At 38.1% G+C, this 21,214-nt stretch overlaps 1 protein-coding gene and 1 pseudogene across 3 annotated transcripts in view; both read right to left on the reverse strand.

Moving 5' to 3' along the window:
- Cpne4 (copine 4) overlaps positions 1-21,214 on the reverse strand; it is a 501,318-nt gene that overhangs the window by 93,062 nt on the left and 387,042 nt on the right. The window lies entirely within an intron of this gene.
- On the reverse strand, positions 2,997-3,748 carry LOC100725773 (bisphosphoglycerate mutase-like; annotated as a pseudogene).

Here is a 21,214-nt window from a genome sequence, read left to right on the forward strand (position 1 = left end):
CTTTCCTCTTGATGGGCTTGAGAGGTCACAGAAGATTTCCAAAGCCGCATCTCCACAGAATTATTTTCTTTGCCCTGATTTCCTCTCCTTACCCCTGGCATCTGCTTTTTCAGTTTCCAATTTCAATTCTCTCTCCTGAAACTGACTTATGCCTTTAAAATGCTAGTGCACTCTGTGGGTAAAGGCCCTTGTTACTCAGACTGTAGTGTGGATCAGTATGATTTCAGCATGTTGTGAGGATGAATATGCTAGAAGCCAGAGGTTCATTCCCTACCCCAGTTCTATGGAACCAAAATCTGCATTAAGGGAGCTTCCAGGGGTGCTGTGTATGCCCATTGAAGCTGGAGAAGTACTGGCTGAGTTAGAGGCCCGTTTCCAACATCCTAAGTCTATTTTGTTGATCCTATTCATTCATGTAGTAGGTAATGAACATCGACTCTGTATTAGCACTGCTCTAGGTTCCAAGGGTGGAAGTAAAGGGGGTGTGGTTATTTTTCTTCCCGTCTGGCATGCCTTTGTTTGTCACTCTGTAGCTCTTGCAGGCTGCCGCTTAGCTTTGAGTGTCTGGCTCTGCTTTACTCTCCGCTACATGTGTCTGTCTGTGTTCTGTCAGTCTGTTTAGATGTTGTTACTTTGAAACATCTTTCTGATCAGTACCACTTGTCCATGCATCAAGTAGCGCAGTTCAGACTCTAGCTGTTTTCCCTATGCCTACATCCCACTGGTACATCTCCCTGCAGGGCCTGGCTTTCTCATTCTATGCAGTAGAAATACATATCACTCTGGCTGCAGCTGAGGTCTGTGTTCCTAGGAATGTGGCTGCCTGTAGAGACTGCCTGGGTCATCCCTTGTGGAGAAGAAACCTGCGGTTTCAGTGGAAAATAAAAGGTCTTATTTCCTCACCACAGAAAATAGACCCCTTCTTCCAGAGCCTCTTAATATATCTTTCTCAACTTAACAGTTTCTTTCTAGTAGCAGACCTATGAACTATAATTAGAGTAACAAATAGCTATGTTCTCTAGAAAGCCTGTCAGGTTTCCATATTTTCCTCATTCTCTTTCATCTTAAACAATAGTTCTTGCGCATGGAAACTCATGAAAACACTGTCTTTAGCTTCTGGTCCTTACCCTATGCAAGCCAGGTTCAGTCCAGTTCAAGATAATGTCTCTCCACTCATAAACGATGAGTACACCTTTCTCCCTGCACCTTACCAGGATATCATATATTCTCCCTTTCCAATCTCTCCCTTCTTCCAATCAAACAAATGCCAACAGTGCATTTAATCTTCCCAGGGAATCACGGAATCAATACTCCCAGAACTAGTCCCTCTTTGACACACAATTTATGGTTTATTTCCTGCTCTATTTCAATAAATGTTTATTAAGTTCTTACAATGCGTCAGAAATTATATTGTCCTATTTCATTGATTCTAAGTTATTACTGATTGGAGGGCACATCATTATTTCAGTTTTCACTATGAAATAAAAACATACAAATGGGGAATTTAACAAAAGTCTTCTGTATCACTCTGGGACACTCTTTGAACATATGAATGAATGAGGAAGGGACCTTCTATGCTTAAAGGGACAGCAGAAAAATGTACACATCTCAATTTGGCATTGGCTACATTGAGGAAAAGAATCTTTCATGAGAATTTGGAACAAAGCTAATAATCAGGGACACAGCCTGAATTCACAATACTAGAGCAACCACAAAACCTCTAGCAGAAAATTTAATTATAAATTTCAAGTTGGTAATTCCTCAAGTGAGTGAAGGAACAGATGTAAATCCCACCTAGAAAATTTTGACTTATATCTTTGTTGTCTAATATGGCGGCTATAGACACATGTAGTTTTTAAAAATTAAAACAATAAAAATAAAAACCAAAACAAATCTAAAAGTTTACTTCTTGAATTGAATCAACCGCTTTAATTGAGCCACACATGGCTAGTGATGGCTGTGCTGGACAGGATAGGTGAAGATGTCCTCCACTGGAATTGATCCCCTGGGCAGCACTGATCAACAGCAATAGAACATGACTTTGATTGTAAAGTGTTGTCTGATTTCCAGTGCACTAAAATGTGAGTGAAATGTTTTTCAGGTTCAGTGAAACATGGTAGATGCAGAGGTAGAGAGACAAGTATATCCTTTATGGACTTGGCAAAGAATAATGATACTTGGAGATTACCTGGGGCTGAGTCAAAGGATCTAATTTTAAATTATAAATTTATCTTTTGTTTTCATTTTCAATACAGAATCTTAATTTGTAAACCAACTGTAAGTACTCAAAGATTAAAGTTCAGTAAACAAAAACCAAAAAAGAGATTGACTCTATCAGTCTGCTCAAGTTGACTCTTTCCTGCTCATTCTATTGACTGAAGTGGAATTTTACTGAACACAAAACGAAGGATGACTCTGGACTAGGGAAAAAGGGGCTTGTTAGTGGGTTGGTTAGCCTTTTTGAAGGAACTCATCTGTGACTCTCCCATTTAATGAACTTCTGGTCTCAACTACTCAAGCATTCCTTTCCTAAAAGAAAAGACTAGTAATGAATACTTATTATACATTATCTAGTAACCCTCATTATTATCTTAGAAATACTATATTGTGAAATTAAAAAGTGAATTATTTATTGGAATAGTTACATTGATAGTGACTAAATAATGATTTATTGAATGATGAACACGTTAGACTTTGTCTCCATTTATTACTTTCTCATTTTAGAAACTAACAAAGTAGCTTTGACTAACCCCCATTGGTTGCTAGGTTGATGAAGAACTCAAAGTGGATTAGCAGGAAAGCTAACCCCTAAGGCTTATCACATAAGCACTTACGCATCCTTAAGCATAACCTGGATCAAGATCAACTTACACAGACTCTACCACTTAGTCTTGGAAAAATATGGAAAATTTGGGGAAAAAGAAAGAAATTAATACCCATAAAACACCATATGGCATTTCTTTTGCATCTACCCTAGAAAATCTTTATATCTTGATTTATTTCACTTTTCCTTGATTGTGCACTTTCTTCATGTCTGCCTGGATGGCCACTTGGTCACCCAGAAACTGATGAGGCCCGATAACGTTACGTTCTCATCTAGCTCCAGGAGAATGGGGAATCCAGCAGGAAAACTAATACTGATGATGTCGTTATCTGAGATAACTTCCAAATATTTCAGGAAAGTTCTACTGCTATTTCCATGAGCAGATATCATGGAGGTTTTGGCTTTCATTACTTTAGGAGCAATCTTTCATTCTAGCTGGGAAGAAGTCTCTCCAGAACATCCTGGAAGCTTCAGATCACAGCAGTTGATCTATGGGTACATCACATGTTTTGTACCTCCAGTGGTGGATTTCATGGTACTAGGGATGCAAGTCCTCAGTGGGAGGAGAGTTCACTTTCTCCATAGCCTCAATTGTTATTCACCATGATTCAAAGCCATTTTCTCCCTGTGGGAGCCAATCAAATCTTCACAGTGATTTTCTTCAAGACATCAGGAGCTTTCTACGGGGACCCATTCCTGACCTAGCTCTTTCAGGATCAGCCAAACTGTGTGGATGGATCAAATAAGGATAGATGTGAACACAAGACCAAACTCAATTCTTAGGGCCTTGAATTGCTTCCCATAATTGTAAGCTTCCTCCAGTTCTTCACTGTTAAATTTCTGATCCACTCAGCTACAGAATTGGTTCTCCTTATTTCAAGCATCCTCTTCATGTCTTATTATAATAAATTTGTACTTGGACATACCGATGGGCCGAACTTCCCTGATATTTTCAAATGGGATGATGTTCAAGGACAGCAGTACATTTGGAAAGGGGCCCACCAGTGCAGCCACTCCTCAAAGTCACAGAGCAACCAGTGCCCCCTAAAATTCATCATTGCTACCAGCAGGAACACTCTTTTCTCTTGAATTCCTCTTTAGCCTTCTGAGCTTCTAGATCAACAGACAGCCTTAGACTCAGAGCTCATTTTGTAACTAACTGGTGAATTAGCACAAAATCTCATTATGTGGATGACCTTTCAGGTCCCTTGTTTTGTGGAAATGAGAATTGACTGCAAAATGACATATTTTTGATATCTTTTTTCCCCAATATGGCTTTTAACCTTTTGAAATTAAATTCATTTTTTACATTTACTGTGTAATCATCAGAGTATTATAATCATTTTCCAAGTCCCAAGAGAAGAGTGAGCCAGTGGGAGATTCTTGAGTAAAACATTTTAAAGAGTGATTTTCCACTTCTCTAGCTTTTCCCACCACTCATTCTTCAACACATCTCTCTGAGGATTTTCAGTGTTGATTGTGAGTTTGGTATACAGAAGTTTTATATGAGGAAATAATGTAGAGCTTCTGTAGATCTAGAAGATGTGGGTACTGCACAGAAGATGTGGTTTTGCACAGTTTCAAAATTGCAGAAAGACAATACACAATTCAGCCTAACAATGGAATGTTAACTCCATGAGAAATTGCTTTGTGACTCTGTATGTTTTTTAATTATTACTTGGGTTTTCTCTGTCCTTGTATCACCTTAGACAAAAAAGTGAAAATTACTAAAACTTCACTTTTATTTTTCTTCAGTTCATAATACAGGATAATTGCAGAATGACTCCTGTCATAAAGTGTGCTTTCATGACAAAATAGTTGTATGCAGTACTAGAGTTCTAGAGTGTGGTAAATATTGAAGTAGTGTGGAAGACAGAAAGAGAGTGGTGGCAGAGGTGTTCAGGAAGAAGAAGCTGGAAAGGAATGAAAGATTAAGGAAGGAGAACTTACATGTTTTGAAAACCTACTATGTGCTAGTTCTGAGCGAGGTACTTCATACAGGAATACATAGCTCATGTTACCTTATTCTATGAAGCAGATTATTATGTTCATCTTATGAATGAGAAATCTAAATGTCAGAAATGAGGGGCTGGGGATTTAGCTCAGCGGCATAAGCGCCTGCCTTGCAAGCAGCCAGTCGTGAGTTCGATCCCCGGTACCGATAAAAACGAAAAAGACCAAAAAAAAAAAAAAAAAAAACAAATGTCAGAAATGCTAAGCACCTTGTCCAAGGTCTCTTATTAAGTAGCAGAGCCATAGTATTGCCAACACCACTCACTGAAATTACTCTTGCTCATGTGGGGTTCTTGTCAATGATTCCATGTGATAAATCTAATGAGCCTTGATCTTTACTCACCTATCTGTAGCTCCTAATGTGGTTGATCACATTCTGCTCTTTAAAGGACTATCTATACTTGACCTCTACAACATACTAGTACCCTGGTTCCCCAGTATCACTAGAAACACCCATTTATTTGGTGGTTCCAGTTTGTCTCCTCAAATCTATAGTAGGAAGCCCCAGAATTGAGTCTTTCAGTACTTTTTCTTTAATGAAACTTATACTCAAAATCAGTTTTTCCCTACGTCAGCATTACTGATATTTTAGATTGCAGAATTCTTTGTCATGTGCATCATGGGGTATTTATCAGAACCCCAACAGAGGCCAGTAGCATCCACATCGGTCACCCCAGTTGAGAATCACTGCCCTAGGTGATATAATCTAGCCCCAAATTTCCAATTCTTTTTATACCTTAAATCCAGGCCTTTCCCCTACACTGCTTTCTACTCCACCTCTTTGAGTATCTAAATGAGGGCTTCCTCTTGGGTCTTCTATCCCAACTTTCTGTGTCACAGACGTCTTCACCTCAGTCAGTGGCATTTCTACTGGCCAGTTGTTCAGGATAAGACTATCCTTTTCCCTACTCCACATCCAATCCTTTAAGAATCTCATTGGTTTTACTTTTAAAATATGTTCAAAATTTTTTTTAAATCCACTTTCATCTCAACATCTTCATCAGTTCCTCTCTGATCCATTCCATCATCATCTCTTGGCTAAGTTATTGCTGTGGCTTCATATCTGGTCTCTCTGCTTGCGCCACAGTCCCCGTATAATTTCATTTGCCTTTCCCAAGCCTTTTCCACTGCCACCTGCTGTATTTTCTTTAATGGATAGTTCTTCAAGTGGTGTTTGTGTCAGGGGAGGAGGCTCATGGGAGAATGGGCCTGGAGTAACCCATTCTATCATCTCATTATACTCCTTTCCTTGGTGTTTAAGTGCTCACTCTTCTCATGCACAGACAATCATTATGAAAAGTGACCTCTACTTAGGGTTAGACTGCAAAGCAAATCTCAAAATATTCAAAGAATTAGTATAATGCAGACCATGTTGTGTGACTATATTAAAGTTGAACTTAAAAAGCTGTATCTCCACGTTAAGAGTACACAATCTAAATAACTCATTCGTTAAAAATAAATAATGATGCCTATATCTTGTAACCTGAGCAGCTACTTTGAAGATAAAAATATGCAATATATTAACCATTGTTAATCTCCTATTATTTTGTTTTGAAATTCTGTATCTTCATTTTTATTCTTTTTTCATTTTAAAATAAAAAGAAAACTGAAACACCAAACCAATAAAATAAACAAATAAATAAATAATGAAAAGAAATCAAAACTAAATGACAAGATATTAAATATTAGAATTTATGTGATATGATTAAAATAATCCTCAATGAAAGTTCATAGCCTTCAACCCCTCATATTAGTAACAAAGGAACAAAGCAATTATAATTCAAATATTAAACTTAAAAATATGAAAAGGAATAAAATAAGCCCCAAGAAAATAAGAGGGAAAAAATTAGCAGATGATTTTGGTTCATTCTCTTTCCCGTTTTCCTAAAACCTCTGTATGTATGCAGGTATATATGTATAAGTATGTATTTACTGGGAATTAAACCCCAGGCCTTTACACTTAGCTACATCAACACCTCTTTCAATTTTTTTTTTAAATTTTGAAACAGGTCTCATTACATCATGAAGTTGCTCAGACTGTGCTCAAGCTTTTGATCCTTCTGTCTCAGCCTTATGGAGTGCTGGAATTATAGGCAGGTACAACCATGCTTAGCAGTAGTAACATTTTTAAAGGCTGAAGAGGACTCTCATCTGCTATGTTAGAGTTATTATTCATTATAGTTGATTATTTCAGTTAAACATGTGAAAATACATGTTTATTTCCAGAAGATAATTTTTTAAATAGAATCATAAGCCTCAAATACTTTCCCACACTGAAGGACTTTGACATACTTGACAAGTAGGCTGTTTAGCCATTTTGACCTCAATTTCGGTTAAGATTATATCCCATATCTTGCACATTTAAAAGTGACCCACTCCTGTTCTTGCTGTTTTGTGGATAACAATATGTCCTCACTACTAAGACGCACACTTTTCCTTCAGTATACTAGAAAAATATTCAATAACCTCAAGGACTTTATATAGTCTGAACAATCATTAAGTAAGTTATTGCATTTAGAATACAGGAATGCCAAGTTCAGTCAACATTCTGACAAGTCTTTATCAATAGGAAATTTAAAGCAAAAAAATTCTTTACTTTGGATCATTGATAAAGCTGTTAGATTCAATGAAGGAAGTAAATAACTAAACTCACTTGTCACAATTAATTTTGTAGAACTGCAGCCAGCAAAACAATTCTAAGGACATCTAAACCTGGGTCTTGAGCTAAGGGCCAATAATCTACAGGAATATCTTAATCAGTTTTTATTTGCTTACCTCCATTCTCGATGTGAATACTTTAGATTGTGTAAATATGATGACTTCTATGTTAGACCTACTCAGACCTTCCATAACATTCTCGAGCCTAATATTACTTTGTAAATGGAGAATGGAGAATCAGAAGGCAAAATTGAAGCAATAATCCTGAATTCACATAGAAGCTGAGACTTTAAGAATTTCTAGCTATCTTTAAGAGACCTATTCCCCAGGTTTGTAACATTACTTTACAAGCCCAAATCATCCCTAAGTGGAAAATAAGGGGAGTTGGTATTCTTTTTCTTGGCCTACTACATTATGGACATTTAGAAATGTCTGGAAAAATAGATAACATGTTAAGTGGTACTCAGGATCAGTTACAGTTGAACTTTTAAGCTAAAAATTCTTCTATGGACAGCTTTTAACAACTTAATTGTAACCTCCGCTAAATGGGTAACTTACTGCTCAGGCATAAAGGTCAAAAAGGAATTTTGAGTTTTGGAACAATTTTATATTATTTCTGTTGAAGAAATGTATTTTATGATTTTTCTAAAATTTGTATCCAGCAAGCTCCCAGTTAAAATAGATTATCAAAGAACAAAAGTTGTTAAAAAGCTGCCGGTTCTACAATGACCTGACATCTATCATGAATCAAGGACTTTTAATTTTATTATCGTTCTAATTGATTTAGACAATATCACTTTTAGACTGGCCCCAAAAGTGCTCCATCAGTTTTTAAAAAGCCCATTATAGATGATCAATTTGTAAGTTTTCTAAGTACTCTTTAAAAAAGCATGCAATCTCATTTTCATTTAATGAATTATAGTGTTAGATACTAAATCAATATATTTTGATCTGTGCTACCCACTAGGGTAGCTACCAGCCACACATAAATTTAAATGCTATGTAAATGAAAATTCATTAAAATTAAATGCATCTTGCTTGGCACTAGCCACATTTCAAACACTTACACGCAACATTTATCTAGTGTCTACCCTTGAAGAGAATACCAATATTGGGCTTCCTAGTAAATGTTTTTCTATTATAATTCTGAGGATTGTACCTTGAGAAAGTTCTGCTCAACAATATTACCTGTCATACATTAACCTAGTATAAATCTACATAAAAAGTAAACTCAAATATTCTCACAGACCAAAAAAAGTAATGTGTATGTTTGTTGTGAGACTCAAATACCCATACACTAGTGATCATTTTATGGCCTTATGTGTACAACTGTGGCATGTCCTGTACCACCAATTCTCAAACCTTAGCATACACCAAGATTACTGGGAGGCTTAAATTTCTGTTTTGATAGGTCTTCGGTGGTGTTTGAGGTGTTCCATATCTAACCAGTCCCCAGGTGATGTTACTGCTAGATAAGGATCTCACCTGGAGATATACTGTGTCCATTTTCTATGTCTAGTTTTTAGATTGAATCACACACATGTTTAAAGAAGAGGACAACCATGCAATAAGTGAAAGAAGGTTCCTGTGTGAGTACCATCCTTTGGTGGAAGAGAAGAGACAACGTTTTGGTGTGTTATGATCTCTAGACAATAGTAACTCGGATATAAGGCATAAGCAAGGAACAGGAAGGAAAGTTGGGTATAATCTAAATCCTTGGGCAGAAACAAAGAAATAACAGCAACTATTCTACCGTTAGATAGTTATACAGCTAGTTTCTTTTAGTTCATTGAAAAGAGAAATTCATGCTAATACAGTTTGGATAATATCTCATGCCTATTCTTGTACTCTATAGTAACTACTATGAAGATAACAGTACACAATGTATTAATTATTGTTATTCTCCTACTAGCCTGATTTGAAACTCTGGCTTATTTCATTTCTATTTTTCTCTTCTTTAAAATAAAATTTAAAAAAAAGATAATTCTATTGAACTCCAAAAAGAAAAAAACAAAAACAAAAACCAAAAACCAAAAATAAAGCAGGTTTCAGATAAGGAAGATGAGACCAGGAATAGTGTCACTCTAGGAGGTGATAGCCAACGGAGATGCTGACGCTACTAAACCACCACTGTGGGAAGACTGAAATCAATCTGGGGAGAAGTTCTCCAAATTTAGAGGGCAAAGGATGCATTGAATTATATTTCTATTTTGACCAACATCCATCTGTGATTTCCAGACTAAAACTGTACCTACCCTGAAATGAAAAGAGCCCTTCAAAACAGAAAGAGTTTTTCTATTCGGATGACTTTTGGTTACTAACTACCTGTAATATTCCCACCTTTTAGGGTTAGTTATGTTTCTTGGGAACCCTGAGACTCTTTAAAGACTGGCTGGTGCTTCAGAGAAAGTTCATTATTTCCTTTCATTTCATCTCTGGCCCATACAACTTGAAGAATCATCTATTATAATGTCTGACAAAAGTGACCTAGCTCAAGGTCCTTGGTCATATACTTTGTACTATGTGTATAGATTGCACTTTGTCCTTTAATCCTGCCACTCAGTGAAACAGCTATTTTTATATCCATTTTAATGACTCCTTTCATTAATGATGGTGGTCCAGAGCCATATAAATTATAAAAGGACCCAAGATTTCAAGTATGCAGTCTCGTTAAAGTTAACAGTGAGCTGGGGTTTTATTCTTTGAAGTCTTACTGCTGTGCCTCGTGTCTGGCTGCCCTAACAGGGTGACCCCGACTGCTAAGAAGCACTTCTGAAACAAGAGGTTCCTTTAGAGAAACCCAAAGTGCTTTTTAGATTTTCTTATTTCCTAAAAAAATGTCACAGAAAAGTGGGTGAGGGCAGACATTACCATCTTTGTTTTGTAGGTTATTCAGTTTAAGCACAAGAAGGTTATTTATCCCAAGTCACACAGAAAAAATTCAGAAATGTGAGCAGAAATCACCTCTCAATCTTGGAGGAAAGACTGTGGAAGTTAAAAACCCTGCATATGAAAGGATTTTATTTTCAATCCTTGTAGGGTACCCAGTTTCGGACTCAGGGTTACTTTATCAGAGAAGAAAATCATTGTTTGTGATTCATGCAGGACACAAATTGTGCCAAAGAAAGATAGTAAACTAAATACACAAGAGAAAAATCATAGGAAATCTATCATTGTATATCAGTCTGAGGTACTGAATGGTTCCAGTTACATTTTTCTTAAAACATACAATGTCCAAAGAATAAAAAGCCATGCCAAAGGGCTTTTCCCTTTAACACCAACATATTATTTCTCTTGTAAAATGAATCCATAGGGAACTAGAATTTTATTTTCTTGACATTTATTGAAACCACCTGTTCTTTGAACCAAGAGAATTCCTTTCCCTACATATTACCATAAAAGAAAAACTCAGAAGGCTAAATTCTGTCCATAGGAAACTTCCTTATGAAATCTCTCCATATCTCCAAGGTCTAAAGGATACCATAGTATTAAATTCAGAAAGACAGAGTCCTGCTGAAGACAGTCATAGTAGATACAATATTAGGAGCCCATCTCATCTTTGGAACATTAGTGTTCTTTGGAAGTCTCTCTACCGATTCAGTGCAGAAGTACCTAACTAGACTGAAGTAAAGGTATACACACGTATTTCAGAATGAAGACAGATGGACAGCCAGTGGTGACAGCTGAGTATCATTTCTGGAGTCCACTGCTGCTTACAGATCTCTTTGCTATCTTAGAGTCACTGTCTTGTCATTTGAAACACCAGCCCTCAGTATTGGGGAACAGAGCCTCAAAGAAAACATAAGGGGAGAGGACAATTCTATTACACCCACTTTAGTCCTAAAATTATTGTGCAGATTAAGACAGAACTGAGAGTGGTAAAAATAGCTCCTTCCCACTGTCAAGATGTGGCTTTGGCCAAAGTGGAGGTTCTCAAAGGCTGCAAAGCAAACAAAAAACTCACGTTTCCTGCTTGTCATCTGTTAAACTTCCTTTTCATGTGTATTATGTAAAGTTCAGATCTAGAATGTCCCTTAAAAGTCTCATGTTTTAAAAGGTGGGGATTTTGAAAGGTGACTGGATCTTGGGGGTACGATAGTCATTGGTGGACTTACCCATCTAAGAGTTCATAGCTAAACGTGCTGTGTGAGGAAGGTCCTGGGTGGAAGAGATGGGTCATTGCATACATAACCTGGCAGAGTATGTTCTTATCCCTTTCTCTTTCTTGTTCCTTCCTCCTTCTGCTGTCTAGTTGCCACTGAGTAAACAGCTTTCTTCTGCCATGCCCTTTCACCAAGTTGTTTCAGCCTTCGAGCCAGCCAAGCATGGACTGAACCTATTGATCTGTGAACCCAAATACATTCCTCTTTTAAATCATGGGTGTTGGGTATTTTTGTAACAGTGACAGGAAAGTGACTCATATAGAGTGTACCACATGTATCCCAACATGCAAATGCCATGTGCATTCACCTACATATTACCAGAGTCTGTATGCTTTGATTTCTGCAGACAAGACCAGGTTACCAAACAAAGCCCAAGAACTGTGCATCTGGTGGAGAAGAGACATGGGAAAAGGAAAGCAGAGTTAAGAACTCAGAACCTCAAGCTCCATTAACACTGACTCGTTCAACTGTTTAAATTCTCTAGTCCAGTATCACCAGTCCTGGTGGTTCTTACACAGACTCCTTCTCGTGAGTAACAGCCACACATAGGAACCTACTGTCGTCACTGAGGACATACAGGGCCCCTGATGTATCAGTGCTGAACCAAAATCACTCAGAAGAGTGTGAACGGCATGAGTGGGCAGCTGTAGAAAACCAGGATGATGGAAGGGACCAGGAGGGAAGGAAGCTGGGATTGGTTTTATCTTTAGGTCCAATCTGGATAAAGGTCCCAGGTCTTTCATTTCTAACTGTAAGCCTAGGCAAGTTGCTTCATTCTGCTGAATCTCAGATTCTCAGTCTTCTGAGTATCAAAATATAAACTTTGAAGAGTTTGGGGGAGGATGAAGTGAGATTTTGTGGGAATAGTGCTGAAAGTGTCTAGCTCCTTGTAGGTGTTTAAATTCTGTCACCAGAAAATAAAATATGCGAAGCCAAGGGGGTGCACAAGACCACCTGCTGTATATAGTTTTACATTGTCATATCACAATAAAGCACAAAAGAGCAGCCATTTGCTGTTTCACAGTTTCTGCGGACCAGCAGCCCAAGCACACGGTATCTTGGCTCTCTGATCACGGTCTCCTGAAACTGAAATTTAGGTGATAGCTTGGCTGCGACTTCATCTAGATACTCAACAAGGAAAGGAGTGGCTTTTAGCTCAGCGGCATAAGCACCTACCTTGCAAGCAGGCAGTCGTGAGTTTGATCCCTGGTACCGATAAAAAGGAAAAAGACAAAAAAAAAAAAAAAAAAAAAAAAAAAAAAAAAAAACAGGATCAAGGAGACAGGGACTGAGGTTTGGGATATCTTTTAAAGAACCAGGGATTTAGCTCAGTAGCATAAGTGTCTGCGTGGCAAGCATGAGATCGTGAGTTTGATCCCCAATACCAATCAATCAATCAATCAATAAATAAGTGGCTTATCTGATTAAATCAGGGTCACCAACATAATTTCTCTGTGATTAAGTGAATTAAAGCTAGAGGGCTTAATTAGATCTTCAACTTTGTTATATAATGTACTATAATCACAAAAATGATAATCTGTCAACCTTTGTCATATCTATTGGCTAGAAGTGAACAGGTCCTGCCCATACTTGAAGGAAGGGAATTACCCAAAGATATATGTGCTTGATGGTGGAAATCTTGAGGGCCACTCTACTGTGGGTAGCATTCTCATTTATATTTATTTTTACCAATCCCTTAAAAAAATCATTTTGAGACTCAGGAAGCAGGAAAGAACTAACTTTTTTTGTCCCTACATAATTTCTCCCATATATATGCAGGATGGTTCTGTGGCATTTAAATTACCTTTAAGGCTCCCTGGGCTTTTATAAGCTTTGAACAACTATTGAGGTTCCTGTTTCCTGGTTTTGCATTGCTAGGGCACTTGACCTGAAATGGGATGAGTGATATTAAGCCGCAGGAAGGTTGCTGGCACTTTGCTTCCTCCTTGTTCTTCAGTCACTGATGGTAACTGGCAAACAAATCTAATATTTTTAAATTTGTCTCATGCTGTGACAGCAACTGGGTCTGTTCCTCTATTTAGCCCTAAGTGTGGACTGATAGAAAGACCAGGTGCCTCAGGAAATTTCAGGAGCCAACCAGACCCAGGCATCAGGCTCTGCCCTTAAGAGCGTTGTGACTTTGAGAACTGCTTTCTCAACAATCTGAGCCTCAGTTTCTTAGTTCTCTTTAAGTGTAGTTGTGTGAATTAGAAAACACGGAATGTGGGAAATTACTTAGCATAGCTTCTTGCTCGGACCAAAAATCATCCATATCATCCAGACAGTCATTTCTCTTTCTTGGCTCTCAAGTTTTTATTGGGCATACAAAGTGGTGGGACTATCTCTGGCTTTGGGTCACACGCTTCTAAGGAGTCATAGGCTTCAAACCCCAGCCTTGCAGCACACACCTCCACAGGATCCAGGAAAATTCTTACAGGCTTTTTTCATGCACTCTTCCTTACTTTGTAGTAAGGATTGGTGTCATCAGTCCCAGGGCCCTTATTTTAAATAATAGCTGATGAAATTACTGACCCTATGCTTTGCAAAGAGGTCCAGCGCTTTAGCTATAGTTGCAAATACATATTTAATCACTGTGTAGTACAGACTGTCATTGCAGTGTTAGCAACCCTGAAAGGCAGTGTGTGACGAGCTCATATGAGAATACTAGAAGAAATTCTAAAGGATGGCAGCCTTCCTGTTTGTGTTCATTCATTCTACTGCCAGCTTACTCTATGCCTATGTGGACACTGGAGTTTAAGAGGAGTTAAACCAAACTGATCCATGGTCTATTTCCTAATTTTGTATATTATCACGTTAGAAAAATAGAATATTCTTCTCCATCACCGGGAAGAGCCACTAGGACTTTAAAATTAAGAACTATTGTTAAACAAGAACTGAAAAGGTCTAAGGAAAATAACACATTGACATGTATATTAAAAATGTGTGTGAATTTTAAATAAGTGTTTTTCACTTTCCTAGCTGCAAATGTCACACATTATTAAGGTCAAAAAAATTTTAAAATCCTAAAGAATAGATCAGTTTGTGATTTACTCACTGTGTACAAGTATTGTTTCGTTGTTTTTTTTTTAGTCATACATACATAAACCATACATGTGTATTCACATGCATAATTCCTATCTGTTTATTGACTATTATACATTTATGCCCAAACTAATTCTCTCATCTGGAAGTTAAACTCATGTAGCAAATTACCATGCCATCTAATTATCCTGGTTTTCCCAGGACAGAATGATTCCTTGGCTATGGGACTTTAAGACCTAAACTTGAGCCAATCCTCAGCTAACTGCTCATTGAGTGGTTTGTGAACAGATTAAACTCAGCAAGTACAAAACTGAGCTCATTGTTCCCATCTCAAGACTCTGATTTTTCAAAGGTTTCATCTTCAGAGATAGTATCATTTTCCATCCATAGGACCCAGCCAGGAACCAGGAGCAAATTAATTAATCCTCCAGGCTTTGCTCTTTCTCTTTATTCAGTAGTTAATCTGGTACAGTATTCTAATCATTCCTACCAGGTAAACAACTCTTCCTACTATGACTTCAAAGCCAATGCCTTAGTTCAGCCTTGCCCGCATTCTATTCAAATTCTATAAACCACACACAGCACTGATCCCAAGAATTCAAGCATCACATCATTCTTCATGGCATCCTCAGGTCCTCCCACTCTCATCTCTTCCCCAGGCTTTTTCCTCAATATAGTGAAATGCTGTAGCACTAGGTCCATTAATCACGAACTTCCAGGCCTTTGCATTAACCTTCCAGGACCTAACTTAGACAATATGTGCTTCCTGCTAGCCTTCTGTGAAGATTTCAAACATCTTTCATTCTTTCTTTCTCTCTCTTTTTTTTTTTTTTTTTTTTTGTCTTTTTCTTTTTATCGGTACCAGGGATCGAACTCACGACTGCTTGCTTGCAAGGCAGGTGCTTATGCCGCTGAGCTAAATCCCTAGCCCCTCTTTCATTCTTTCTAATAAGTTTGTACAACTTATACATCAGCAGAATTCTGAGGACTAGTTGGCTGAAAAAGTCTTAGGACATTTATTACTGGGAGAACTTCAGCACAGTTGGTTGGTTGTCTTATGAATACACTTAAATGTTTTCATGTGTGTGATGGTGCATACTTCTAGTTCCAGCTACTGGGGCCCTGAGGCAGGACAATTGAGAATTCATCCTAGGCAATACAACAAGACTCTTGCGTCTTATAAGAAACGTAGAAGGACTATGGATATAGTTTAGGGGGTGCTTGCCTAGTGTGATAAGGTCCTGAGTTATATCCCTAGCACCATAATAAATGGATGAATGAGTAAATGATCTCAATGAAGGAATTAGATTTTCTGCTATTTAGTTAAGGAGTTGTCCTTGACTCTGACTGCATATTAGAATTAGCCTAGCAGCTTCTAAAAAAAAAATACTCTGATGCTTTGACCCTTTAATAATTCCATTTAATTATTCTTAGATGAGGCCTAGGAATTAATGTTTTGTAAAGTTCCTTGGGTGGTTTTATTATGTATCCAAGACTGATAACAACTGCCTTAGTTATGCCACTGCAATTCTACTTGGTGTTTATACAAATCTTTCCTTCCCACCCTATGATCAACTATGGACTTCCTCACATATTGTTAATCACAACCTAAAAATCTCCCAGGAAAAGCATTCCTACCTATGCCGCAAGGGTCAACTGAAGCATCAAGAAAATGACATTTTTATGGTCTTCTGAATTACGTCCTTATGTCTCAGTTGGATAAAATTTAGTAAGGAATGCAATAAGTTTTCATCATTAAATCCCACCAAAGAAGGAGAGATTAAAGGCACTATTGAGTAGAATAGTGGTTCTAAACTGAGGCTGATTTTCTTCCTTGGGGACGCTTGGTAGTGTACAGACAATTTTGGTTGTAACAGTTGGGGGGTGCTACTCAAAAGAAATAGGTAGAAGCATACTAGATGTCCTACATATATAGGGATGTTGCTGAACATCTTAAGATATCAAGTCCCCTGCACCTGCAAAGCATTATCCAGCTCATAATGCCAGTAGTGCTCGGGTTGAGAAGGCCTGATTGAGAGATGTCTCTAAAGCTTCCTTCTACTTTGAAATACTTCTGCCAGTGACCAGCTGGGGAAGAGTCTTTGATGAATGACATGAAAAACTGGAGTTAAGAGGGCAGATGAATGTTAGTAAGTTTTAAGGTAGAGATGGGTGAATCAAAGGAAACGTGTTGTCAAGGCTTTCTCTTGACTGTTTTTCCTACTTACTGATTCTTTACATGTGAACTAGACCAACAGGCTCAGCAGCCTTTAGAAGTTTGTTAAAAATGTAAATTGTCAGGCCCAACCCAGACCTAGGGTTGGTGCTTAGGAACCTGTGCTCTAACAGGCTCTCCAGGTGATTCTGGCGTTGCTAAAGTCTCACATCTTTCTGGATCATATGCTGACCTTGCCTTAGGGTCCATTGTGCTTTGGTAAACTGTATGTTCTCAAGAGTGGATTTCATTAATAGGAGGAGCAGGGTTGAGAGAATTGTAAGAGAGCTTTCGAAGAAGGCCAGCTGATCTGCAGGAGAGATGAGCTGGTGGTAATGCTTCATGACAAGTCCACTTAGTGCCTTTATTCTTTCATGACATAGCTGTCATAAAGCATTTTAATGTCAGTGCAAGCAGGCATGCTAGGCAATCAGTAACAATAATGTCGAATAGAGGTGTAATTGCCAAGAAAATGGATGAGTGGGAGAGACACACTGTAGAGAAAGTCTGGGCATCACAATCTATAGGATGGTTCTTTCTTTTCTCACTCACTTCAAGACTCAGTTGAAACTTGTTTGGTGCATCCTGTCTCCAGCTTCTGATGTATTCCACTGAAAACCTTCTGGGTTAAAGGTGAGCCAGGATTTATCATTCTTAGCCTTAGACTTAGTCTAGGCTATTTCAGAGACTGTTCAAAGGAAGTAAAGAGCTAACACATGAAGTATGGCAGTGAAATGAAAGGGACCTGACATTTGGAAAATCCACAAGGCAGCTTTTTCCTCCCATTCCTTTTCAGCGAACAGCTTAGGCTCTCATATCTTCCCAAAACCTAAGTTGCGAGAGCCAGCCATAGCCAAGGCATTGCTGCTTCTTGTGTTTCCTTCTAGCCCCTCACCACGAAGCAGTGTTCTTCCTGTTGTCTTTTTCTTTCCTTTCCTCTATAATCTGGGGCTGGTGGAGGGAAATACACTTAAGTTTGAGGGGAAAGACTGTTAAGAGAGATATGATTAATATCCAGTACAGTGAAGTGTTCTCTAAGGCATAACAACAAAGAAAGAAAATTTTCATAATGAATTTAGGAAATGTCTCAGGTCAAAAGCATTGTGATAGAAACATTAACCTAAAGAGTAGGTGAATATGTGCAAGGGTATGAATAAATGAAAAAGAGTAGGGGCTTTCCAGAGGGCAGACCAGATAGCAACAAAACCTAACAAAGATACATATATATATATATATATATATATATATATATATATATATATATCTTTCATCTATTAAGCAAATACTTACTAAGAATTGGCTACAAATATGCCAAGTACTGTTTTAGAGGCTGAGGATATATGTGTAGATTAGATAGGTCAGCTTCTTTTCCTTGGACTGTGACACATATTTTAGAGGAACAGACAAACCCATAACCATGTAAGTAGATGCACAAGATGACTGCTGGTGATGGGCAGCACCACGAGGGAGATTAATAGGGGCTGAGCCGGAGTAACTGGAGACATGCAATCTATGAATGTGAGCTGGGAAGACATCTCTGAGTGGTTGAGATTTTATCCGACATCTGAAGGTTAAGAATGTTCCATCACACGGAGATGAGGAGGAGGTGTTAGGGGACAGGCAGGAATTCCAGACTTCAAGAATGTGAGGCTTTAAGAATGTGAACTTGGCGGCTGCTTGGGTCTATTAAGAAAATTATGCACAATCTGGAGTGTGACTCCAAGCCTTTCAATGCCATGCTGAAACTTTGCCTGACAGGTTTTCCCATCATGGAGTTTATTTTCCCATGGGTAGGAAACTTTGGTTATTTTGCTATTCACAATTTATTAATTGAGAGCTCAGACTTGTAAAATTATGCATGTTAAACTGTATGTATGTGTATTTATATATGTTACAATGATTTTTTTTCTGATGGCAAAGATCACCCTGAAGTTTATTTCTATGAAGAACATTAACCAATTTTATATCTAGACATCATACTTTTGTTCAATGGAAAAACACGTAAACAAAATTCCTCCAAGTGTCCTTGGAGAAGAGTTTTACACTCTCACTGGTTTTCTCATTCATTAATAAGCTGAGTAAACTTTTTGACACTTTTTTTTAGTGGTTCAGTGAGAATTTTTGGAAATTACTCTTACAAGACTCTAGTGTACCTTGGGTCTGGTGTCTGTAGATTAGTTTTGATGAGGCCATGAAGGCCTAGAATCATCTGGATTTTTATAAGCAACTATCCTATGAATTTAATTTGACTTTCTGGACTCTTGGGTTGTTGAGTCAAAACTGCTGACCTACGAGGGCTCTTTCCTGGCTCCTCATAAGCTCGTGCCTTGAACTGACCATGCTGATCAACTGATATTCCGATTGCTAATTGTGCTTCAACAGTGTTCAGATATCAGAGAAGTAACTCCTTGAATGAAGTATTAGAACTACAGTTTTGTCAAATCAATTTGTTAACAATTCATTAATTATTCCATAAATTCTTAAGTGACTTTCCATAAATTAGTATATTTATCTTCTGACTTACGCATTTTCCTCTTGCACAGGTTAATTCTTCCACCCCCAATCACATCTGAATGTTTGAATGAAGTTGAGTTCTTATCACTCAAGGAGCTGGAGATCACATAGATGAAGGGGGACCCTGGCTGGAGTCATCAGCGTGAGCAGCCTCTCATGGCAACGTGAGGAAGTATCTCTCCCTTTTCTGCTTGCTCCTCCCTAACTGTGTAGGACAGAGGTGGGGAGATTATCATGGTAATGGTCTTCTCCTTATGGGACAGTCCAAAAGCATTTGTGACCCTTTGCAATGCATTTAAAGTCACTTGAGAAAAGGTACTTTACATGATCTTAGAGTGCAAACAATTCATTTCTTATGAGGTCAGTCAATTTGCTCTCCCTCTATTTGTTTCATGTGCTCTACACAAAATCTGGGCTTGTGCAATCTATTTTGGATGCCTAAGCACTTTGAAGACAGTTGTTATGAGCATCACTTCTTTGAGGAGATAAGAGATGTTAAGGCTTCTAGCAATTGAAGAGGCCTCTTAGATGGTTCTGCCACACACCTATGGAAAGGTCATTTCTCTTGGCCTCAAGGACTGTCTCTTTATAAAAGCTGACTTGCTTTCATTGAAAATATTTTCCAAAAAGAAATGGTCAGACTGGCTTCAGATTATGACTTTTAAAAAATACATTCCTGTTTAATATTTACAACATGAGAGAAGCTGCATCCCCTGCTGAAGGTGACTCCATGCAAAATGTTCTTCAGGAAATCGACCTAGTCTGTGAAGATTTTCCTATTGACAAGGTGAGGTTAAAACATCTCCAAACATGCAAAATGGAAATTCAGATCTTGAGCAAGTTTTTCAGTTTCAGAGTTGACAAAGTAGTGCAATAGATAATGCCATGGCTCATATAAACAAACAAGAAAGCAAGCAACCAAATAAATAAAAGCAAGTAAAAGCAACCAGCATAACCAGTGCTACCAGGACATGGCGTTGTTTCAAAACATGGCGTTGTTTCAAAAGAGCAGTGAGTCCCATCGGTGTGAATTATTTTACAAAACTGCATTGTGGGATCCTTAAAATCTCTACTCAGAATATCCTTTCCTTTCATCAGTAAGAGTCTCCAAACTTCTCATTTCTCTCAAGCATGTTTCCCAGTAGCTGATCACTTCAGTGCAGAACTAGGCCATAGATGGTTAAAATAATGTGAAGAAACTGCTTCCAGTCACACAAATTGAGATTTGTTCAGGTGGATGTTCTCTCTAGGGAAATGTCCACACAGGGGATAAGAGGTTCACAAAAACAATGTGTTTTCATCTAGATATCTTACCGGAGCACTAGCTAGGTCACAGCTGCAAGATGTTTTTAAAAGGTGATTCATTCAAATATGTTCTTAGAATCAGTCAAAAGACTGACAGAGGGTCAAGAACACAGCACACCATGGACAGTTTCTAAATTTCATACTGTGGCCAGGATGTGCCAGCTTTATGATGCTCATTGCTTGTAATGGTTGGGTCAGGAAGGCCCTTCCCCTTGTCTATAAGGATTTCTGAAAGTGAAGAAGTTAAGAGTCAGAAGGAAACTTAAGAGCTACCATCCCATCTCCTAGGTCACTGAGACAGGGGTGCATCACAGGTCAGGCATGCCAGTGTGAGGCAGGAGTCCTGCACTCCTTAGTACAGTGTCAGGGAGTTCTTTTACCAGGGATAAGTTCAAGTTATGCGATCAGGAAGATTTTTTATATATTTATTTTAGATTTGGAAAAGATACATAAGGAAAATTTTACCACTTTAATTATTTA

Source organism: Cavia porcellus, unplaced genomic scaffold, assembly GCF_034190915.1.
Source record: "Cavia porcellus strain 051 isolate PalLab524CR breed Dunkin Hartley unplaced genomic scaffold, mCavPor4.1 scaffold_5, whole genome shotgun sequence".
NCBI lineage: Eukaryota > Metazoa > Chordata > Mammalia > Rodentia > Caviidae > Cavia > Cavia porcellus.